General features: G+C 45.0%; 1 pseudogene; it reads left to right on the forward strand.

Moving 5' to 3' along the window:
* The first annotated feature begins 18,807 nt into the window (after positions 1–18,807).
* On the forward strand, positions 18,808–19,223 carry LOC123131500 (uncharacterized; annotated as a pseudogene).
* Positions 19,224–26,241: the final 7,018 nt, after the last annotated feature.

Genomic DNA, 26,241 nt, shown 5'->3' on the forward strand with positions numbered 1-26,241 from the left:
ATAAAGGTACTCTACAGGTGTCTCCAAAGGTACATGTTGGGTTGACGTATTTCGAGATTAGGATTTGTCACTCCGATCGTCGGAGAGGTATCTCAGGGCCCTCTCGGTAATGCACATCACTTAAGCCTTGCAAGCATTGCAACTAATGAGTTAGTTGCGGGATGATGTCTTATGGAACGAGTAAAGAGACTTGCCGGTAACGAGATTGAACTAGGTATTGGATACCGACGATGGAATCTCGGGCAAGTAACATACCGATGACAAAGGGAACAAACGTATGTTGTTATGCGGTTTAACCGATAAAGATCTTCATAGAATATGTAGTAGCCAATATGGGCATCCAGGTCCTGCTATTGGTTATTGACTGGAGACATGTATCAGTCATGTCTACATTGTTCTCGAACCCGTAGGGTCCGCACGCTTAAGGTTTCGATGACAGTTATATTATGAGTTTATACGTTTTGATATACCGAAGGATGTTCGGAGTCCCGGATGAGATCACAGACGTGACGAGGAGTCTCGAAATGGTCGAGACATAGATATATTGGAAGCCTATGTTTGGATATTGGAAGTGTTCCGGGTGAAATCGGGATTTTACCGGAGTACCGGGAGGTTGCCGGAACCCCCCGGGAGCTATATGGGCCTTAGTGGGCCTTAGTGGAAGAAGAGGAGAGGCGGCCAGGGCTGGGCCGCGCGCCCCTCCCCCTAGTCCGAATAGGACATGGAGAGAGGGGGCCGGCGCCCCCCTTCTTCTCTCTCTCTCTTTTCCACCTCGCGAATCCTATTCCAACTAGGATTGGGGGGAGTCCTACTCCCGGAGGGAGTAGGACTCCTCCTGGCGCGCCTCTCCTGGCCGGCCGCACCCCCCCTTTGAGCCTTTATATACGGAGGCAGGAGCACCCCAGAGAAACACAAGTTGATCTTCGTGATCGTTCCTTAGCCGTGTGCGGTGCCCCCCTCCACGATATTACACCTCGATCATATTGTAGCGGTGCTTAGGAGAAGCCCTGCGACAGTTGAACATCAAGATCGTCACCACGCCGTCGTGCTGACGGAACTCCTCCCCGAAGCTTTGCTGGATCGGATCCCGGGGAGCATCATCGAGCTGAATGTGTGCCAAGAATTCGGAGGTGCCGGAGTAACGGTGCTTGGATCGGTTGGACCGGGAAGACGTACGACTACTTCCTCTATGTTGTGTCAACGCTTCCGCCTCGGTCTACGAGGGTACGTAGACAACACTCTCCCCTCTCGTTGCTATGCATCACCATGATCTTGCGTGTGCGTAGGAAATTTTTTGAAATTACTACGTTCCCCAATAGTGGCATCCGAGCCTAGGTTTTATGGTTTGATGTTATATGCACGAGTAGAACACAAGTGAGTTGTGGGCGATATAATTCATACTGCCTACCAGCATGTCATACTTTGGTTCGGCGGTATTGTTGGATGAAGCGGCCCGGACCGACATTACGCGTACGCTTATGCGAGACCGGTTCTCCCGACGTGCTTTGCACATAGGTGGCTTGCGGGTGACCGTTTCTCCAACTTTAGTTGAACCGAGTGTGGCTTTGCCCGGTCCTTGCGAAGGTTAAAACGGCATCAACTTGACAAACTATCGTTGTGGTTTTGATGCGTAGGTAAGATTGGTTGTTGCTTAAGCCCGTAGCAGCCACGTAAAACTTGCAACAACAAAGTAGAGGACGTCTAACTTGTTTTTGCAGGGCATGTTGTGATGTGATATGGTCAAGACATGATGCTGATTTTTATTGTATGAGATGATCATGTTTTGTAACCGAGTTATCGGCAACTAGCAGGAGCCATATGGTTGTCGCTTTATTGTATGCAATGCAATCGCGCTGTAATGCTTTACTTTATCACTAAGCGGTAGCGATAGTCGTGGAAGCATAAAATTGGTGAGACGACAACGATGCTATGATGGAGATCAAGGTGTCGCGCCGGTGACGATGGTGATCATGACGGTGCTTCGGAGATGGAGATCACAGGCACAAGATGATGATGGCCATATCATATCACTTATATTGATTGCATGTGATGTTTATCTTTTATGCATCTTATCTTGCTATGGACTTTTAAGTCATATTGGTGTAAAGCGCATGAAGAAACTCTATGCTATGGACTTTTGGAATCACTTGATTATGAATCACTTGATGATTGCGAACCATGCCTTTTGGGCAAGATGACTAAAGGCCGTTCTCCGGAACAATGAAGCAAGCAACAGATTTGTTGGAAATCATACATACTGATGTATGTGGTTCGATGAATATTAAAGCTTGCAGCGGGTATCATTATTTTTTGACCATCACAGATGATTTGAGCAGATATGGGTATATCTACTTGATGAAACATAAGTCTAAAATATTTGAAAAGTTCAAAGAATTTGAGAGTGAAGTGGAAAATCATCGTAACAAGAAAAATAAGGTTTCTACGATCTGATCGTAGAAAAGAGTATTTGAGTTACGAGTTTGGCCTTCAGTTAAAAACAATGTGAAATAGTTTCACTACTCACGCCACCTGGAACACCACAATGTAATGGTGTGTCCGAACGTCATAACCGTACTTTATTAGATATGGTGTGATCTATGATGTCTCTTACCGATCTACCACTATCGTTTTGGGGTTACGCATTAGAGACAGCTGCATTCACGTTAAATAGGGCACCATCTAAATCCGTTGAGACGACACCGTATGAACTATGGTTTGGCAAGAAACCTAAGCTGTCGTTTCTTCAAGTTTGAGGTTGCAATGCTTATGTGAAAAAAGTTTCAACCTGATAAGCTCAAACACAAATCGGAGAAATGTGTCTTCATAGGATATCCAAAGGAAACTATTGGATACACCTTCTATCACAGATCCGAAGGCAAGACATTCGTTGCTAAGAATGGATCCTTTCTAGAGAAGGAGTTTCTCTCGAAAGATGTGAGTGGGAGGAAAGTAGAACTTGACGAGGTAACTGTACCTGCTCCCTTATTGGAAAGTAGTACATCACAGAAACCTGTTTCTGCGACACCTACACCAATTAGTGAGGAAGCTAATGATAATGATCATGAAACTTCAGATCAAGTTACTACCGAATCTCGTAGGTAAACCAGAGTGAGATCCGCACCATAGTGGTACGGTAATCCTGTTCTGGAAGTCATGTTACTAGACCATGACGAACTTGCGAACTATGAGGAAGCGATGATGAGCCCAGATTCCGCGAAATGGTTTGAGGCCATGAAATCTGAGATATGATCCATGTATGAGAACAAAGTATGGACTTTGATGGATTTTCCCGATGATCGGCAAGCCATAAAAATAAATGGATCTTCAAGAGGAAGACGGACGCTGATAGTAGTGTTATTATCTACAAAGCTAGAATTGTCGCAAAATGTTTTTGACAAGTTCAAGGTGTTGACTACGATGAGAGATTCTCAATCGTATCTATGCTTGAGTCTGTCCGAATCATGTTAGCAATTGCCGCATTTTATGAAATCTGGCAAATGGATAAACAAAACTGAATTCCTTAATGGATTTATTAAAGAAGAGTTGTATACGATGCAACTAGAAGGTTTTGTCGACCCTAAAGGTGTTAACAAAATGTGCAGGCTCCAGCGATCCATCTGTGGAGTGGTGCAAGCATCTCGGAGTTGGAATATACGCTTTGATGAGTTGATCAAAGCATATAGTTTTATACAGACTTACAGTGAAGCCTGTATTTACAAGAAAGTGAGTGGGAGCACTACGGCATTTCTGATAAGTATATGTAAATGACATATTGTTGATCGGAAATAATGTAGAATTATTCTGCAAAGCATAAAGGAGTGTTTGAAAGGAGTTTTTCAAAGAAAGACCTCGGTGAAGCTTCTTACATATTGAGCATCAAGATCTATAAGAGATAGATCAAGACGCTTGATAAGTTTTTTTTCAATAAGTACATACCTTGACAAGATTTTGAAGTAGTTCAAAATGGAACAGTCAAAGAAAGAGTTCTTGCTTGTGTTACAAGGTGTGAAGTTGAGTAAGACTCAAAGCCCGACCATGGCAGAAGATAGAAAGAGAATGAAAGTCATTCCCTATGCCTCAGCCATAGGTTCTATAAAGTATGCCATGCTGTGTACCAGATCTATTGTATACCCTACACTATGTTAAGCAAGGGAGTACAATAGTGATCTAGGAGTACATCAATGGACAGCGGTCAAAATTATCCTTACTGGAATAAGGATATGTTTCTTGGTTATGGAGGTGACAAAAGGTTCATCGTAAAGAGTTACATCGATGCAAGTTTTGACACAGATCTGGATGACTCTAAGTCTCGATCTAGATACATATTGAAAGTGGGAGCAATTAGCTAGAGTAGCTCCGTGCAGAGCATTGTAGACATAGAAAATTGCAAAATACATAAGAATCTGAATGTGAAAGACCCGTTGACTAAGATTCTCTCACAAGCAAAACATGATCACACCTTAGTACTCTTTGAGTGTTAATCACATAGCGATCTGAACTAGATTACTGAATCTAGTAAACCCTTTGGGTGTTGGTCACATGGCGATGTGAACTATGGGTGTTAATCACATGATGATGTGAACTATCGATGTTAATCACATGGTGATGTGATCTAGATTATTGACTCTAGTGCAAGTGGGAGACTGAAGGAAATATGCCCTAGAGGCAATAATAAAGTTATTATTTATTTCCTTATATCATGATAAATGTTTAGTATTCATGCTAGAATTGTATTAACCGGAAACATAATACATGTGTGAATACATAGACAAACATAGTGTCACTAGTATGCCTCTACTTGACTAGCTCATTAATCAAAGATGGTTATGTTTCCTAACCATAGACAAAGAGTTGTTATTTGATTAATGGGATCACATCATTAGATGGATGATCTGATTGACTTGACCCATTCCGTTAGCTTAGCACTTGATCGTTTAGTTTGTTGCTATTGCTTTCTTCATGACTTATACATGTTCCTATGACTATGAGATTATGTAACTCCCGTGTGCCGTAGGAACACTTTGTGTGCTACCAAACATCACAACGTAACTAGGTGATTATAAAGGTACTCTACAGGTGTCTCCAAAGGTACATGTTGGGTTGACGTATTTTGAGATTAGGATTTGTCACTCCGATCGTCGGAGATGTATCTCAGGGCCCTCTCGGTACTGCACATCACTTAAGCCTTGCAAGCATTGCAACTAATGAGTTAGTTGTGGGATGATGTATTACGGAACGAGTAAAGAGACTTGCCAGCAACGAGATTGAACTAGGTATTGGATACCGACGATCGAATCTCGGGCAAGTAACATACCGATGACAAAGGGAACAAATGTATGTTGTTATGCGGTCTGACCGATAAAGATCTTCGTAGAATATGTAGGAGCCAATATGGGCATCCAGGTCCCGCTATTGGTTATTGACCGGAGACATGTCTCGTTCATGTCTACATTGTTCTCGAACCTGTAGGGTCCGCACGCTTAAGGTTTCGATGACAGTTATATTATGAGTTTATACGTTTTGATGTACCGAAGGATGTTCGGAGTCCCGGATGAGATCACGGACATGACGAGGAGTCTCGAAATGGTCGAGACATAAAGGTTGATATATTGGAAGCCTATGTTTGGATATCGGAAGTGTTCCGGGTGAAATCGGGATTTTACCGGAGTACCGGGAGGTTACCGGAACCCCCCGGGAGCTATATGGGCCTTAGTGGAAGAAGAGGAGAGGCGGCCAGGGCTGGGCCGCGCGCCCCTCCCCCCTAGTCCGAATAGGACAAGGAGAGAGGGGTCCGGCCCCCTCCTTCTCTCTCTCTCTTTTCCACCTCGCGAATCCTATTCCAACTAGGATTGGGGGGGGGAGTCCTACTCCCGGAGGGAGTAGGACTCCTCCTGGCACGCCTCTCCTGGCCGGCCGCACCACCCCTTTGAGCCTTTATATACGGAGGCAGGAGCACCCCAGAGAAACACAAGTTGATCTTCGTGATCGTTCCTTAGCCGTGTGCGGTGCCCCCCTCCACGATATTACACCTCGATCATATTGTAGCGGTGCTTAGGCGAAGCCCTGCGACAGTTGAACATCAAGATCGTCACCACGCCGTCGTGCTGACGGAACTCCTCCCCAAAGCTTTGCTGGATCGGAGCCCAGGGAGCGTCATCGAGTTGAACGTGTGCCAAGAACTCGGAGGTGCCGGAGTAACGGTGCTTGGATCGGTTGGACCGGGAAGACGTACGACTACTTCCTCTATGTTGCGTCAACGCTTCCGCTTCGGTCTACGAGGGTACGTAGACAACACTCTCCCCTCTCGTTGCTATGCATCACCATGATCTTGCGTGTGCGTAGGAAATTTTTTGAAATTACTACGTTCCCCAACAATAGCGTCCCCCTTTTTTCATTTCATAAATCTTCATCCTGCATAATACCACAGTAAAGAATATAGTGAGGATAATTACAGGTTATGATTGATCAAAATGATCACTACAACTAGCTTGAGACTTAAATTACAGAAAGAAATCACTTACAGACAATAGCAACTAACGATAGATTTGTCGAGTGCGTCTTTATTGTATAGCTGAAATAGTTCTGAATACTCAACGGTCACAGCTTTCTCATGGTAGTAATGCTCCTTGTTGACATTCACCATGAGGAACTCTCGATTGGAAATCTTGGTAATGTCCATGTACCATTGATGCAATTCATACATTCTCGTTGGGAGCTTATTGACCTCCTCTGGCTCGACCAAAGGTTGGCCCCGGGCATATTTCCGTTTTATTTCCTCCTCTCTAATCGGAGACATGGGCTCGATATCGAGGAGTTGTCCAACAGTGATCCCGATCGATTCAGCCTACGCAATATGCTCCTCGGTTATTACCACATCACCCACCCCGGGAACGTTAACGGTTTGCCCACAATAACATTGGGCGCGCCTACTCTCATGTGTTGTTGGCAAAACAAGCGGGGGGATTGATTGCACCGCCTGTTCTCCCAGCTGGGGAATGGTTTTACCGCTCCTTTTGCCAGCTGATTTGCTTGAGCTCGAGCTCGCCTCTTTCTGTATACGTGCTTGATTTAACTTCCTGAGGTGGCGCTCATAGTCTGTGTCAACAGGCTTGGGAGCTGGTGGTCTAGCCATACGAATGAAGTGGTCAATCTTTTCCATAGGCACTTTCTCCCTTGGCGGCGGTGGTGGTTTCGGTGCAAAATGGGCTTCCACCTCGGCCTTCGATATGGCTACGTTTTCCTCCTCAGACTTGTCGTAAGGCCTCTGCGGAAGAGGCGCGAGGCTTGGACCATATTGAAATCGCTTGCCTCCGCCTGTACCTGCAGTACTACCTCGACTTGTACCGCTACGCACCATAGCTGAGGCGGCTCTCTTCCGTGATTGCTGAGGCAGCGAAGACGGCTGACGTGGCTGAGTTGGAGGAGGAGGAATGGCCTGAAGCTGTGCCGGACTTGGAGGAGGAGTGGCCTGAAGCTGTGCCGGACTTGGAGGAGGAGTGGCCTGACGCTTTGCCGGACTTGGAGGAGGAGTGGCCTAAAGCTGTGCCGGACTTGGAGGAGGAGTGGCCTGACGTGTTGGTGGACTTGGAGGAGCGGGAGTCTGCTGACTTGGTGGCGGACTGCGACGAGGAGTTGGATGACGCGGTGTCGGTGGCCTTCGAAAGATGATGCAATCCTTTCTCCATAGGATGATACGATGGTTGGCCTCTCCTAGTGTGTGCTCATCGTCACCTCCAGGAATGTCAAGCTCTAGCCCCAAATATTGGTCCACCACCTCATCAACCAAGACACGAGCATAGCCCGCTTGAATCGGGTTGCAATGGAAGGTTGCCTTGGGGGGATTTGTAAAAGCAAGGGCGTCCGCCACCTTCATGGATATGTTCTTCATTTTGAAGTGTAGCTCGAAGTTAGTGTTCTCCATGATGTCATCCACTGGGTAGCTATCCAGCAATGCGTCGCCCGGGGCGGAACCCACGCTGCTTCTCGGCATGGATGGGACGGTGCTATCCATTGGTTGATCATCCGCTAGCTGCTGAGACCCCCTTTGCTGGCTAAGTGAGTCGATCTGCTCCTGCTGCCGCTGGAATTTGATTGCCAAGTCGGCGTGCGCTGATTCTAGGCCTTGAAGGCATTCATAGTCTAGCTTCCTCTGCTCCTCCTCCATCTTCCTCTTCTTCTCCTCCGCAATCTTCTTTCTCGCACGGGTTCTATAGTCGGTGTTCCAGTCCGAAAACCCCTCATACCACGGAATAGCGCCCATGCCTCGTGTTCTTCTCGGGTGTTCAGGATTTCCCAGGGCACACGTAAGCTCGTATTTCTCTCTGTTGGGCTCGAACAACCCGGATCGAGCCTCTTCTATTGCAACAAGTAGCTTATCTTCGGCTCCGTCCGACATGCCTTCTTCGAAACGTTGCCTGTCTTCGGGTCCAACTCCCCCCCATGCACATAGAACCAAGTCCTGCACCTGGGGGGCCAGCTCAATGTTTCTGGTGTGACACCTGCATCCAGCATCTCTTTCTCAGACTTATCCCACTTAGGCATTCCCACCGCATAGCCACCTGGCCCCAGCTTATGAAACTTATCCTTTTTTGCGGCATTGGCCTTGTTTATTCTCGACCGTTCCTTAGATAATTCCCAATCCTTGAATTTCACGAAATCGTCCCAATGAGCACTTTGGTTATCTAGTGTTCCCTCAAATACTGGAGTCTTCCTTCCTCCGTTGACGTACTTGGCCCATTCACGAATCTTGTGGTTCTTGAATGCAACCGCCATCTTCCTAAGAGCAGCGTCCCTGACTTTCTCCACATCCGCATTTGTGAAATGATCTGGTAGGGTGAAATGTTCCATGAGCGTTTCCCAAAGCAAATGTTTTTGTCTGTCGTGGACAAAAGTAACTCCTGGACGTGGCTTTGCTGGCTCTCTCCATTCTTGAAGGGAGATCGGGAGTTGGTCCTTCACAAGAACTCCGCACTAACGAACGAACTTGTCCGCAATCTTCTTAGGCGCAAATGGTTTGCCATTAGGTCTGATTGCCTCAATATTATACTTTACGCCCTCCTTCAACTTTTTGTTCGGGCCTCGTTTCGTCCTGTTGCCTGAAGATTTGCTTGATCCGGATGGCTGAAAGAAGAAAGATCGATTCGCTAATATATCTTCAAGTCATTTAAACATGTGATGATCACCAGATGCCTGCTTATATAAATATATATACCTCGCCGGTCTTTGTTGTTTCAAGATCAACATTTTCTTCGCCATGTTCATAGTTCACGACTTCATCAATTCGGTCGTCGCGATCGAATATCATATCACCCTCCCCAGTGTTGTTTAGATATTCGGAGCCGTCATAATCTTCTTCATTCTGATCATCATCTGGCCCGCGAGGATTGCGTATGATATTGAACAGGGCCTCTTCTCCCTCTCTGCCGGTATTGTCCGCCATAGGTTTTGTTTAACTAATCCAAAAGAAATATATTCAAATTACAATGCATGGATGCAATCAATTAATAAGGAAAAATTGAATCAATCATAGTACATAATAAGCATCATCGAATATAATCTCGAATACGTCGTCTCGAATAATAGATATAATCTCGAATGCATCGTCTCGAATAATAGGTATAATCTCGAATACATCGTCTCGAATAATAGATATAATCTCGATTACGTCGTCTCGAATAATAGATATAATCTCGAATACATCGTCTCGAATAATAGATATAATCTCGAATACATCGTCTCGAATAATAGATATAATCTCGAATACATCGTCGGATTATGCGGCGCGGGCGGTGGACACCCAAAGAGAAGGAACCCTCACAGGATCATAGCTGAAGTAAGATCCCTGAAGAAACTGCCAGGTATTGGAGAACCTGCCGCCCTCTAACGCAACCATATAGCGATGGACGTGCTCGTCCTCCTCCCTGACACGGCGACGTACCACCTCCGGCGGGGCCGGCTCCCTCCGCACCGAAACTGGCCCACGCGAACGCCACCAAACGAGATCAGGGTCGATGACCGGCGCCGGGTTCCTCATCAAGCGGCGCGCTCCTCCAGGCAGCACCTCCCAGTGCCAGGCCGGCGGAGCCCAGTCCCGGACATAGGTCAGCCAGACGTCGTCGCGAACGGGTCGACGGCGAGGATGCGGGTCGGGCATCGTCGAGAACAAATACTAGCTATATGCCCGCAAAAAGTAACATTTGATTTTGATAACTAAAATTTCTAACATTTCTATATAACTAACATTCCTATAACATTTCTAACAATACTATATAACTAACAATTCTATAACATTTCTAATATTTTTATAACTAAAAAACAGAAAAGAAAATTATAACATTTCTATATATATAACTAACATTTGTATAACATTTCTAATATTTCTATAACTAAAAAAAGAAAAATGTCTAACTTTTTTACAACTATTTCTATAATTAAAAAATAGAAAAATTTCTAACAATTCTAACATTTCTAACAATGCTATATAACTAACTATTTCTATAACTAAAAAGAAAAATTTCTAACATTTTTATAACTATTTCTGTAACTAAAAAACTAAAAAAATGTATGTGTGTGTGTGTGCTCACCGGCGAGGCGAGAGGCGACGGGGGGCGGCGACGGGGACGGCGACGACGAGGACAGGGACGGGCCGGGGCGACGACGGGGACGATGCGGGACGGGCCGGGACGGCGCGGCGGTGACGGTGGGGACGACGGGGACGGGGACGACGGGGCGGCGATGACGGGGACGGGGCGGCGATGGGGGCGGCGACGAGGGATATGGAGACGGGGGCGGCGGGCGACGGGGCAGAGGAGAAGAAGCAGATGAGAAACTGAAATTTTTAAAGTGTTTAGTTATATAGGATTGACCTTTGTACCGGTTGGAGCCACCAATCGGTACTAAAGGCCTGTTTTGGCCAGGCCAAGCGGCGGGAACCGCACCCCTTTAGTACCGGGTAGTGGCTCCAACCGGTACTAAAGACCCCCCCCCCCTTTAGTACCGGTTTGAGCCACCACCCGGTACTAAAGGGGGTGCGCTGGCGCAGTTGCGGTGCGAAATGTTTAGTCCCAGCTCGCTAGCCGAGGGGCGTCCACACTGGTTTATAATTAAGCCCCAGTGCGGTAGCTCCCTCGAGCTCCTCTCCAAAGGAGGCCTGCTGGGCCTAAATGATCTGTGCTGCCCTGTGGGCCTATTGGGCCTTTGCGGGCCTGCATCCTGGCCCAACAACAGGTTGGGTTTCTAGTCGTATGCAGGCCGCTGTGGCGCAGTAGGTGGGCTTTTTTCTTTTTCTTTTTTTGCTTTATTTATTTTTGTTTGAGTTGTTTTTTGCTGTATTTACAGTTTCTTTGTAAATATTTTTGCTTTAGGTACAAAAAATTACAAACTTTCTGTTAGTACCGGTAGTTTACAAATTTGAATAGTTTAAATTTTGATTTATTTGAAATTTGTGTGAATCACTAGTTTGTGAATAACTTAACTTTGAGAATAGATTTTCCAGTGATTCTGTTTTCTTATGTTTAATATTAGTGTGTTTTATCATTATATTCAATTTGGTAATGCTTAGGTTATTTAAAAAATGAAATGCCTTTTGTAACGGATGAGTTTTCGTCCGAAACCCTGATACTTCGAAAGAGATTGTCCATTTTGTACACGAAGTGCATCCAGTTTTTGCGGTAACCCTCTCTACTTTTTTGCACATGCTATGTGGGTGAAATTATGATATCATGCCAACTTTCAACATTTTCTGAGTTCATTTGAAATGCTTATCAATTTCAAGGTCATTTAGCTTTAAAAAAATCAGTAAAGGCATGAGAGAATTTGTTTGCACATAAAATTTCTTCGCGTTTCAAATGCCAAAACACATAACTACCCTAACTATTACAGAGATTCCCTTCTGGGTGTGAAACACAGAAGAAAGTGATGATAGTGAAGCCGATCACATCCCAGATCTTTGGGTGTGAAACTTTTTTTTCGCATGTGTCCCTTTGCGCCGTAACCATGGAAAATCTTCATCATTTAACGGGATGCTCGGGTCAATATTCACTCTGAATGGAGCAATTTCATCAAACTTTTCATAATCCTCTGACATGTATGTCTTGTCATCCACTCCCACGATGTTTCTCTTCCCAGAAAGAACTATGTGCCGCTTTGGCTCATTGTACGATGCATTCGCTTCCTTATCTTTTCTTTTTCTTGGCTTGGTAGACATGTCCTTCACATAGAAAACCTGTGCCACATCATTGGCTAGGACGAATGGTTCGTCTGCATACGCAAGATTGTTGAGATCCACTGTTGTCATTCCGTACTGCGGGTCTTCCGTCACCCCGCCTCGTGTCATATTGACCCATTTGCACCGAAACAAAGGGACCTTCAAACCACGTCGATAGTCAAGTTCCCATATGTCCTGTATATAACCATAATATGTTTCCTTTCCTGTCTTGGTTTCTGCATCAAAGCAGACACCACTGTTTTGGTTGGTGCTTTTTTTATCTTGGGCGATCGTGTAAAATGTATTACCATTTATCTCGTACCCTTTGAAAGTCATTATATTCGAAGATGGTGACTGGGACAGCAAGTACAGGTCATCTTCAATAGAGGTGTCATGCATGGTACGTGTCTGCAACCAGCTGGTGAAACTCCTGGTTTGTTCACGTGTAATCCAGTCATCAGACCGCTCCGGGTGTTTGGAGCATAGCAAATTCTTGTGTTCATCCATATACGCAGCCACCAAGGCGGAATTCTGTAGAACTGTGTAGTATTCTTCAGTGAGAGAATGTCCGTCCATACATATTATTTGTTCCCCTCCTAGCGTGCCTTTTCCATCCAGTCTGCCCTTATGCCGCGATTCAGGAACACCAATCGGCTTAAGGTCAGGAATAAAGTCAATACAAAACTCAATGACCTCCTCATTTTCATGGCCCTTGGAGATGCTTCCTTCTGGCCTAGCACGATTATGAACATATTCCTTTAAGACTCCCATGAACCTCTCAAAGGGGAACATATTGTATAGAAATACAGGACCCAAAACGTTAATCTCTTCGCATAGGTGAACTAGGACGTGCGTCATGATGTTGAAGAAGGATGGTGGGAACACCAACTCGAAACTGACAAGACATGGCACCAAATCATTCTCTAACCTTGGTATGATTTCTGGATCGATTACCTTCTGAGAGATTGCATTGAGAAATGCATATAGCTTCACAATGGCTAATCGAACGTTTTCTGATAGAAGCCCCCTCAATGCAACCGGAAGCAGTTGCGTCATAATCACGTGGCAGTCATAAGACTTTAGGTTCTGCAACTTTTTCTCTGCCATGTTTATTATTCCCTTTATATTTGACGAGAAGCCAGACGATACCTTAATACTAAGCAGGCATTCAAAGAAGATTTCCTTCTATTCTTTGGTAAAAGCGTAGCTTGCATGACCCTGATGTATGCCGTCTTTTCTGTGCATACGTTGCTGGTCCTCCCGTGCCTCAGGTGTATCTTTTGTCTTCCCATACACGCCCAAGAAGCCAAGAAGGGTCACACAAATATTCTTCTTCACGTGCATCACCTCGATTGTGGAGCGGACCTCTAGGTCTTTCCAATAGGGCAGGTCCCAAAATATAGATTTCTTCTTCCACATGGGTGCGCGTCCGTCAGCGTCATTCGGAACAGGTTGTCCACCAGGACCCTTTCCAAAGACCACCTTCAAATACTTGACCATATCATGTACATCAGCACCAGTACGGTGGCGAGGCTTTGTCCGGTGATCCGCCTCACCTTTGAAATGCTTGCCTTTCTTTCTTACGGGATGCCTTCTTGGAAGAAATCGACGATGTCCCAGGTACACATTCTTCTTACAATTAGCCAAATATATACTGTCGGTATCGTCCAAACAGTGCGTGCATGCGCGGTATCCCTTGTTTGTCTGTCCTAAAAGGTTACTGAGAGCAGGCCAATCATTGATGGTCACAAACAGCAACGCCTTTAGGTCAAATTCTTCCCCCATGTGCTCATCCCACGCACGTACACCTGTTCCATTCCATAGTTGTAAGAGTTCTTCAACTAATGGCCTTAGGTACACATCAATGACGTTGCTGGGTTGCTTAGGGCCTTGGATGAGCACTGGCATCATAATGAACTTCCGCTTCATGCACAACCAAGGAGGAAGGTTATACAAACATAGAGTCACAGGCCAGGTGCTATGGTTGCTGCTCTGCTCCCCAAAAGGATTAATGCCATCTGCGCTTAGACCAAACCATACGTTCCTTGCGTCATCTACAAACTCATTCCCGTACTTTCTTTCAATTTTTCTCCACTGCGACCCGTCAACGGGTACTCTCAACTTTCCGTCTTTCTTACGGTCTTTTTTGTGCCATCGCATCGCCTTGGCATGCTCTTTGTTTTGGAACAAACGTTTCAACCGTGGTATTATAGGAGCATACCACATCACCTTGGTAGGAATCTTCTTCCTGGGGCACTCGTCCTCGACATCACCAGGGTCATCGCGGCTGATCTTATAGTGCAATGCACCGCATACCGGGCAAGCGTTCAAATCCTCGTACTCACCGCGGTAGAGGATGCAATCATTAGGGCATGCATGTGTCTTCTGCACCTCTAACCCTAGAGGGCAGACAGCCTTCTTTGCTTGGTACGTACTCTTGGGCAATTCGTTGTCCTTTGGAAGCATATCCTTTATCATTACCAGCAACTTTCCAAATCCCTTGTCAGATACACCATTCTCTGCCTTCCATTGCAGCAATTCCAGTGTGGTGCCCAGCTTTTTCTTGTCACCTACGCAATTCGGGTACAACAATTTTTTGTGATCCTCTAACATGGGCTGCAACTTCTTCTTCTCCAAATCACTTGCGCAGTTTCTCTTTGCATCGGCAATGGCCCGACCTAGATCATCAACGGGCTCATCTGATGCCCCTTCTTCAGCTTCTTCCCGCATTGCCGGCTCAGCTTCTTCCCGCATTACCGGCTCAGCTTCTTCCCTCATTGTTGTATCATCGTATTCAGGGAATCCATGGCCAGGATAGCTGTCGTCGTCCTCTTCTTCTTCATTGTCTTCCATCATAACCCCTCTTTCTCCATGCTTGGTCCAAACATTATAGTGGGGCATGAAACCGGACTCAAACAGGTGGACGTGAATGGTTCTTGACGTAGAGTAATTGCGACCATTCTTACAGCCAGCACATGGACAATGCATAAAACCATCCGCTCGCTTGGTTGCCTCAGCCGCAAGCAGAAAAGTACGCACGTCATTAATGAACTCGGGAGAGCATCGGTCATCGTACATCCATTGCCGGCTCATCTTCAATACACAGCACCGAAAACATCAAATTAATATAATACATAAAGTTCATACATAAAGATCATACAACACTTAAATGCAACAAACAAATAACTCTCTAGCTAAAGAATTTAAATGCAACAACAAATGCGATCAAGATCGCAACTAAGGTAACAATTGATCCAACAGCATAATGATACCAAGCCTCAGTATGAATGGCATATTTTCTAATCTTTCTAATCTTCAAGCGCATTTTCTCCATCTTAATCTTGTGATCATCGACGACATCGGCAACATGCAACTCCAATTCCATCTTCTCCCCCTCAATTCTTTTCAATTTTTCCTTCAAATCCTCGTTTTCTCTTTCAACTAAATTTAACCTCTCGATAATAGAGTCGGTTGGAATTTCGGGTTCAACTACCTCCTACATACAAATATCTATGTCAACTTGATGGGCATAATTTTTCATAAACACGAAATGCAATGAATAGTTTTAAAAGAGAATATACCACATCCGAATCATAACCCGGACGAGGGCCGACGGGGACGGATATCAAAACCATGGCACTATGCATAATAAACAACGTATGGGTAAGATAATTATACGAGTAACTATATATCCAAATCACACAAACATCATTTTTTTTATATAAAACTTCATGAACAAGAGGCTCACCACAAGGCGGTGCCGGCGACGGGACGTTGCGAGCGATCGACGGTGGTTACGACGGAGATTTAGAAGGTACTAAGTAAACCACACCTACATATGCAAAACTAAGTGTTATTTTTGACCTCAAATTGCATATAAATCAAATACTAGCACATATATATAATTCCTCCCAAATTACTAAACTCAAAAATCAATCACTATATAAAGCATTGCACGAGCTAATCTAGCAATGAGAGATGAAAGGAAAAAGTTGCTAACCATTGTGATCATTTGAATGGATGGGGGCCTTCAAATCTTGGGCAAAATGTGTGATGAGCTTGAGAGGAAGAGGGAAAAGAACAGAGAGGAGAGGGGAAAGGGGAAGAATAGAGCGAGCTTGGGTGGATGAAGGGTCTATGTAGGACAACCTTTAGTACCGGTTCGTGATACGACCCAGTACTAAAGGTGCTGGAGGGGCCCCGGACTGACAACATCCTGCCACCACTCACTTTAGTACCGGTTCGTGGTGCTAAAGGTTCGCCACGAACCGGTACTTATGAGAGCGGCCCGGCTAGCCGTTCGAACCGGCACTAATGTACACATTAGTGCCGGCTCAAATTCAAACCGGCACTAATGTGCTTCACGTTTGACCCTTTTTCTACTAGTGCCCCCCCTATCCATCCGTGATCGGCGGAGGTCAATTCAAACGGCAAGCTCCTCATCTCCAAGGAGAAGTTCGATTCCTCCTTGAGAAGCACGTCTCAGTCGATGGTGTGAAACTAGTTGTCAGATCCGTCGCCAGAGCGGACTATCGTGGCTTGGTGAGGGGAAAGGATGGGGATTGAAGCAGAATGGATTGTGAGCGGAGCGATCAACACTGGTCTAGGGTTTGGTCTAAGGTTGTGCAGAGTGGGGTCGGACGGGGTAGGCCTGGGCCATTCCCACATGGCGGCCGCGTCAAGGTACATCCAGACATCCCCATATCTGCCACATATGGGCTACATTTGGGGAGTGTTGGACAACCCGGACATTTGGGCTTGGTGTGGGGGCCAGTTGAGCAGCCATTTTGTGACCGGGCAATCCACCCATATGTTTATTAAGGGTTTAAGGGTTCTATTGTACACATGCTCTAAGGGCTCTAAAGTAAAATTCTTAAAGTAATATATCATGTAAAGTTGCTACAAAATTCCTCTAATCATAGAAATTACAAAAAAAAATGTATGATTGTAATTCCATTGTATCAGTATTCAAAGTATTTTTGATATGTCATTCCAGACAACCCTGAACTTGTGATTGATGTGTCTAAATTGCTAATGGTGTGTGAGACATTGCACTTTGTAATGTGTCTGTGCCAATGAACTTGTCATATATTTATTTGACAATGAACTTGTGATAAATGTTTGATGATATGTATGTGTCAATTGCTTTATGATGTGACATGGCATTTGTGAAATGCTATATGAATGGTGATATGTGCCTCTGTTTACTATACTCCCTCCATTTCACAATGTAGTGCATATATATTTTTTCTGAAAGTCAAACTTTGCCAACTTTGATCAAAGTTTATAGAGAAAATTTTTACATCTACATGTACATTATGAAAATGTAACTCATTATGTATCCAATGATGTGTATTTGGTATTCTAAATGTACCTATTTTTCTCTATAAGTATGGTCAAAGTTTCTAATGTTTGATTTTTGGAAAAATTTATAGACACTACATTATAGAACGGAGGGAGTATGTGTTATTGCTGGGCTGGCTGCAAAACGTTTTCAAACAAAAAGGTGACTACACCTTGCCGAGTGCCTCTAGTATATCTAGTGATCATTTGCCGAGTGTAGCACTCGGCAACATGGCTACATGGCATCCTCTGGTATATTCTGATCATTTCCCGAGCTCTAGGTGTCGGGCACTTGGCAGATTTCCGTAAAGTAAAATAAACTAACATAGCTATTTGTGAGTGTCATCACTCTCGGCAAAACAAGCCATGTGGCAATACATGGGATCATCATAAGACCTTTGCCGAGAGCCTTGGCAAAAAAAACTCGGTAAATGGTTCCTGTGTTAAAGTATATGCCGAGCGTGCGTTGTGGCACACTCGGCACAATGGACCCCACCATTACAGAGCCATCAACCGCGGGCGGAAGGTGCATGTGGCGTCTTCTTTGTCAATGGCCGCGCTTGAGCTCTCACTTCTCGGTAAAAGGTAAAAGGTCTGTAAACCGAGTGTTTTTTGTTTGCCGAGTTTTTTGAAAGCTTTCTCGGTAATGGGTGACAATTGCCGAGTCCCTGTCTTTCCCGAGAGTTATACTGGGCAAAGAAGTGATTTGTTACGGATTTCCCAGCAGTGATTCAATGGAGTGTCCTTTTTTGATATATCAACTGTTAGCGTCGCATTATTTTAGAACAAAAAAAGAACAATCATACAGTTGGCCATCACCTGCATGTTAGAGTCAAACAACGTTTTGCAGACATGAGAGACGATGAAGCGATCAACCGAATAAATTTGTCTTGAGCACCACGGCGGCATAATACACTATCAAGCAAGAATGATGAGCTTGACTAACTACTCCTACTAAGTAACTAACGTGACATCTTAATAATTAGTTAATCCAAACTTCTCCGATCCACTTTCCAAGCCATCTATCACAACGTCAGCATTTTGAGCCATCGCTTCAGGTCGGAATCTTCCCAGGAATCAAGCAGAGGCATTCGTACGTCTGACAAAGAATCATTTTCCGTTATAGTCACCAAGTTATAAAGCTCGGTCAGGAGGAGTTGGACGTGCAGAGCTGTAGCTAGCAAACAAGCAACAAGAACAAGAAGCAACTGACCCGATCGTGTCGAGATCGTTCGATCAACTTGGATTGACAAGATTTGATGGCGCGCGGAAAGGTGGCCGAGTGGATACGGAAGCGTACCATGCCGAGGAAGCCGGGGGCCAGGCAACAGAGCAGGAACAGCGGGGCGTCGGAACTGATACTGCGGAAGGAGGCAGCGTCGGAGAGCTGCGGCAGTGCCGCCAGCGGGGCGCCGGCGCCGGCGCCAACGCCTAGGAATGCGGCCGTGAGCACGGGAGCGGGAATGGTGCTGGCGGTGGCGGTGCTCCACCGGCGCATTCCAAGTCCCAGGCGAGGGCCTCCCTGTCGGCGCTTATGAGGTGGCGGCGGCGCATGAACGTGATGGCCGTGCTGTGGGACCATGTGGTGTACCACGTCATGTGGCTGGTGGAGTCCGTGGTGTTGGTGGGCAGGCTCTGCTTCTTCCTCATGCGCTTCGGCCTCAAGCAGCTCTGACTTCATTTCTCCCGTTACCGCCATGGCGTTGAGAGTGGAGGACATAGAAGGAGGTTGCTGTGGCTGGATTTCGTTTTCTTTTTCTTTCTTTTGTGTAGATTCGGTTGCCGTTTTCCGAGGCTTTCGATTCGTAAGAAGTTGTGTAAATGCCCTCAAGCCCCACTCTTGTGTATACAGAAATTTCTTTCTTGCTTCCAGGTAAATGGAAATGTCTCATAATCATAACATGTTCTGGTATTTCTACTTTCAGTCTATGGAACTTGGGATACACTCGCTCAACTCCTGAGATCGGCTCGGCCTCGTCCGCTCTTTTTTTTGGCTGGCAATTTAGAGAGCTTTATTCATAAAAAGCAGTCCTAGGACAGTCAGCCAACAGACTGGTCACTAGGAAGCTTGGAGTATCATTGAGCCAACACTCAGTCACATTCAAAGTGCAGGCATGCTTAGCACAGAGATGAGCTGGGATGTTTGCTGTCCTCATTACATGTTGAATCTCAAAAAGGGTAAAATCCCTAGCTAGCTCTCCAATTTCATCTAAAATAGAAGCCACAATTGAACATGTATTGTGGCGAGTGTTCCAGAGTGACACCACCTCTAGACAATCAGTTTACATTATCACATGCGTAAAACCCCTCAGTTTGGCAAACTTGACACCTTCATGCATAGCAATAGCTTCCATGATGAAAGGGTCCGAAATGCCTGGATGAGGTTTGCACCATGCCGCGAGCAGAGAAGTATTTGTGCGAGCAACACCTCCACCTCCTCCTCGCCTTCTTCAAAGTTTAGTGCCCCGTCAGTTGAGATCTTGATGATGCCTTGTTCCAGCGGTCGCCACCCGTGCCCCGGCAATACCACCGGCTCCTTCCTTGGTAGCTCAAGGATTGCTATCACTTCTCTCGTATGTCTTGCTGTAGTCACCGGATCAAGAGCTGCGCCATCATGCTTCACCCGATTCCTAGAATGCCAAATGTTCCACATGATGGTAATAATGATGGGTCGATCTTTGTCCATGATCCGCTGATCACATAAGATATCCCTCGCCCAACTGGCAGGGTGTAGACGTGGAAGAGTAATCTGGAACCATGCCCTCGCTGCATCCCAGAAACCAGCAGCGTTCACGCAATGAATCAACGCATGTTTTAGATCTTCTCCCATTGTATGAAAGATTTTGCATCCATCAACTTCTGCTATATGTCGCCATTTGAGCGTGGTCTCGTCAGGAAGGATTCCGCGGAGAACCCTCCACCAGAAAACACGCACTTTAGGAACAACATTGAGCTTCCACAAAGCCTTCCATATCTGTTTTTCTTCATTTGAAGTTTCACTAGTCGTTCCTTCCTCGAGAGCTGCACTCTCTTTCCGAGTCATAAGAATACGGTACATCGATTTAGCAGTGTATAAGCCTGATCGCTCAAACGCCCAAGCGAGGGAGTCCACACCACTGTTCATGCTTAAAGGAATATTAAGTATTGCCTGTGCATCAGTTGCAATGAACGTGTCATAAACCAATTGTTCATTCCATCTACCAATCTGTGGATCCAGTAAATCTGCAACTCTGTCAACAGTGGTGCTCGGCCTTGTCCGCTCTTCTTAGCCGTGCCAGACCATGCCAGTTGTCACATGTACGGTTCATGTATTCATCAACGCTGATCTTTAAAAGGATCAGCCAGGTCGCGAGCCGTTGGATACACCGCGCATCCACAAGGTTTGCAACATGGAGCATCTTGCGCTCAAGGTTGCAATATGGGTCATGTTGTGCTCAAAGACTTGCACGGCAAGTGCTTTGCAACATGAGCCATGTTGGACTTACAACATGACCCACATTCCGCTCAGTCGTCACCCCCACGCAATATCAGTGCCCACGGAAACATTGCCGACAAGCTCGCATCACTAGCACCTCCCACAACTGCTCGGATGTTGCAAAATGTCGTGTTCAAAAGCGTCCCGTTGCAACACAGTGACGCCTTCGAGCATTGTCAGCAGATGCGCCACTCCGCTGGCAACAACATTTTTACAGCGGTAGCTGGCCTCCTTTGACCGAAAATGTGGCAGCGGTGGTAAAATTCAGGCGACGGCCCTTAGCTTTGGGGAAGCGCATCCCGTGGCGTCTTACTGGAGGAAGAAGCCCATGGCGTAGGCACAAGAGAGAAATACAAAAGAGGAGGGGCGCTCAGGCGAGGCACATGCCATGGTGGTTGTTGGGTGATGGACAAAGATAGAAGAGAGGAGGCTGAGGAAAAACAAATGGATGTGAACCGTTGGGGCGAAAATAAGGTGGGGAAGATATAGTGGTACACAGGGCCCACCAAGTTGCATGGCATGCTAGCGATGCTGCCGTTCGGTCAAAGGATCGGCTGACTAAGACTACTCATAGTAAGAGTAATAAGACAATAATAGGAATGCCACATATGCGAAACAGATGATGTGGCAAGTAAGACGAGAGTGAGAAATTGAGTAATATAATATGTTATCATCATATAGCGTCTTCTAATGAAAAATAACTCTACAAAATAGTCTCATATGCGTCTTAGTACTAGTCTAAATTACTAATTCGTAGAACATGCACCTTTATTGACACTTCCTTTGCAAATAACAAAAGCTAGAGTAGTAGGCTAACGTCGATTTTAATTTGCATGCGCAACGCTTTGGCCAACTGGGGCAAAGACTAGCCGGATGGCGAACCGGCCATTGCGTGTGATTACCACCGTGCGTTCGTCCCCCTCCCCGACCCATCCCATGTTGCAACATGATCCATTTTGCAAACTCCGTCGCAACACGACCCATGTTGCAAACCCCGTTGCTGCACAACCAATGTTCAATGTTGCGAAGGCACATCCGGCGAGTCCGCGGCCCGATCCATTGTATGTGTTGCCAATTCCGGCGTCCAGCACAACATCGTAGATGCTCAAGATGAGTCCCGACTGCCGATCATCGCCTTGCCATACTTGTTGTAGGAGTGCCGCCCTGCCTCGAAGTCATGTCCATTGCCATTGCATCGGCGCCGAGATTTGTCCCTACTTGCAATAAACATGTTGTTGTGGGTTGCAACCATAACAGCGGGGGTGGCGGAGCCTTATCTCTCCTTGGACAACGATTGTTTTTAGCAGCCGTGGCGGGCGCAGCAACGCTCGACCGGAGATTTTCCAGAGAAACAAGAAGGCCATGATAGGATAAATGAGTGGACGGTGCTTCGCTAGGGGATAAGGCTTGAAGTGGTTAGCGGTGGGCATGGGATCCCATAGGACACACGTCCCGCTGGGAAGGTGGTCGACGTGCGTCGAATTATCAAATAATTGAGTTCGAGGGTTCCCCTTTTAATTTATGTTGCAAGCTTCGTGTCCCGTTTGGACACATGAACTAAAGAAATAGAAATGGGAAAAGCATAATAATTAAGATGTCATCCACTCCCTTTGTACCAAAATATATGTCGCTGATGTAGCTGAGAGAGTATCCTCCAGCAACCGCCCCTGCTTGGGTTTGCAACAACGGCGGTAACTCTCCGGCCGCAAATCCGCAATGGTTGTCTGCTTACCAATGATGGCCACTAGTTTGCGCTTGCACTGGTAACAGCTGTCCGGATTTGTCACACTAATAGAAAAAGGGCCTTTTGTCCTGGTTCATAAGGTCCATCTATTCCGGTTGGGGAACCGGGACTAAAGGGTCGTTACTAATGCCCTAGGCCTTTAGTCTCGGTTCTTATACTAACCGGGACAGATGGGTCTTCACGTGACCACTTCGGCGAGCCCAGGCACGAGGGTCTTTGGTTCCGGTTGGTAGCACCAACCGGGATCAATAAGCTTCCACATGTCAGCATTTCAGGGGCTAGTTTTTTTTTTTGAAAGGAGGATGGTTTATGGGTTTTGGGGTTAATTTAGGTTGGTATAGGTAGCTAATTAATAGAGCTATGTCATCTCTTATCTCCATGCTACTGCTACTGCTATGCCTAAACATGATTTAGATTAAAGTGAGGCAACATGTGATGCATGTCGAAAGTAATACTAAACTTGATCAAGTTTGGATTATACTACTTTCGACATGCACCACATGCATGTTGCCTTCACTTCAATCCAATCCATGTTTATTTCACCCGCTGATATATAATAACTCTTCATGCTCGCATCATGCATCATCATATATAATAACAAGTCTACTAATCATCATCATACAACTTCTACTCGTTATTAATAACAAGCCATACGATCATCATCCTCATAGTCATCGAACCAACCATACTTGATTGTTCTTAGCACATGATCATCAGTATTAGGTAGGACCTAAATACCCTCTTTAAGGTAAAATAGCATAAAACAATATAGACCCTGACTCTCCATTTTGGAGAATGGAGATCATCCTGTCTCCAATTCTTACGCTTCGCTTCCTTTTGCTTCCAAAAACCTCCTTACGTCTGTCCATACATTTTTTCCATCCTTTGATTTGCATGTCTCCATTCCTTTTAGAAATCTAGTACGGACAGATGAGATTCGTAGGATGACCTGGCTGTATGTTCAAAACATTAAGGCTACCTTTCTGATATATCAAATGAGGCACACAATTCTCTAGGATTATCTGCTGAAAAAACATAGTAATAAGTTCATAGTTAGCAATGATGTACTAGTTTTAGAAGTATGCAAAAGATGCACGGATGTTGTAATAGTAAAAAATCTTACCAGGGTATCTCCACGGTAGTTACCGTAGTTCAACACATGCACTAGTGGCACGTATTGACCATAATGTTGAGGAGTTTGATTGTACATATTGTAATTCTCAATATCAGTACAAAATCCGACCAGATGATTTTTCTTCTTGTAAGTTAATTCGGAGCCATCGGTGTAGTGGGTTTTGTCTACCATCTCCCGCACATTCTTTGAAGAATGAAAATAAGCTGTCAACTATTTTAAAATAAACAATATAAATTAGCTAATAACAATGTTTGAGAAACTCACATAGTGGTAGAATTGGAGGCGTGTCAACAAGGACCCAAATGTCCATATTGTCTTGCTCGATTTCAGGATCACCAAGATCCATGGTGACAGCAAGCATACCCTCATCAAAACCATACATCTTGCAAAGTGCTTCCCATTTTTTACTGGTGGAACTCTTTCTCACTGATTCCTCTCTGACATTTGCGACTGTCAGTGATGGTCATTACTCCTTCTTCCCCTAGTGCATAACAAAGGTCTAGCACCCGGAGAAGAAGGAGAAACGACCCCCACGACAACAGTCGGGATTCTTCGTCCTCTCATATATATATATATATATGGTGGAACTCTCCCTCACTGATTCCTCTCGGACATTTGCGCCCGTCGGTGATGGTCGTTACTCCTTCTTCCCCTAGTGCATAACAAAGGTCTAGCACCTGGAGAAGAAGGAGAAACGACCCCCACGACAACAGTCGGGCTTCTTCGTTCTCTCATATATGGTGGAGACTCGACAGGCTTAAAGTCAACCCGAAATATCGTTTAATTATCTTTCTAAAAAATGATTTGGCTGGTCTCACATCGAGGTCGGAGGGGGTCGGTGACGGGGACGCTTGCGGGGATGATGGAGGGGGGCTCCTAGATTTCTGCGAAAACAAAAACCCTATAAGCTATCAACTAATCATATGCATAGGCCTTGCATAGTGCTCTCCAATTTTAGCATTCAAAGTAGGAGTAGTTTTCCAATTTGAGCATTCAATAAGCAAAATCAAATCGCAAAATAAAGTAGTATTCAAATTAGGATGCATTCAATTATAATCAAAACTACATCATCGAATATTATCACTAATACACCTCGAATACTATCATACATATAACATCGCTAGTACAGCTAGAACCGTAGCGCCCGACGAGTATCGGCACGGGCGGTGGACACCCAAAGAGAAGGAACCATCACAGGATCGCTCCAGTGAGATCCCTGAAGAACCTGTCAGGTATTGTCGAACCTACCCTCCAACGCAACCATGTAGCGACGGATGTGCTTGTCCTCCTCGCTGACACGGTGACGTACCACCTCCGCAGTGTCCGGAAGCCTCAGCACCGTCACTGGCCCACGCGACCGCCACCAAACAAGGATCGGGTCAACGACGGGCTGGCTCCTCACCAACCTACGTCCCCCGGAAGGTAGCACCATCCCAAAACTATCCCGGCGGAGCCCAGTCTCGGACATGGCCCCTCTGAACAAGCCGGCCTCCTCCGCCGAGTCGACGACGAGGATGCGGGATAGGCATCGTCGACGTCGATGTGGGAATAATTGCTTTAACTAAAAAATAAACTAGTTCTATTAATTTTCTTGGTAAAAATAAACTACTTCTATAGTAAAATAAACTAGTTTTATTAAATCAAGTAGTTCAACTACTAAGCACTTACTATAAATAGAATAAAGTAGTACTTACTAAAAATAAACTAGTTTAACTAGTTCTATTATTTTTCTAACTAATTATATTAAACACTTTCTAAGTAGTACTTACTAAAAGTTATTGGGGAAGGGGGGGTATATCGACAACGACATACCCGATAAAAAAATAAGAAGAGGAAGAAGAAGAAAAAAAGTAGAGAAGAAGAAAGGCTTTATTCATTCTTCTTCTCCTCTATTCCTTCTTCTTCTCCTCTTTTTTTCTTCTTTTTTATCTTCTTATTTATTTCTCCTCTTCTTTCTCTCATTTTCTTCTTATTCTTCTTCTTCTTCTCCTTCTTCCTCTTCTTATTTTCCTTTTTTCTCTCCTTCTTTTTCTTCTAAATATGAACATATACATAAATGACTTTGATCATACACAATTTTCCTATACATACACAATATGAACATATACATAAATTGACAAAGAAAATTCTATGAACAAAAAAATCATAAAAATTTTATGAACAAAACTACAACAGAAAAAATATAAAAATTCTATGAAAAAATTGACATATTCTTTGCATATGAACATACAAATATTTGCATATTCGACAATAATATCACCAAAAAAATCTAAACTACACATATAAATTAATACAACTAAATTACAACAACTAAATTAACTACACATCCAAATTAATAC

This window comes from Triticum aestivum, chromosome 6A (genome assembly GCF_018294505.1).
Source record: "Triticum aestivum cultivar Chinese Spring chromosome 6A, IWGSC CS RefSeq v2.1, whole genome shotgun sequence".
Taxonomy (NCBI): Eukaryota; Viridiplantae; Streptophyta; class Magnoliopsida; order Poales; family Poaceae; genus Triticum; species Triticum aestivum.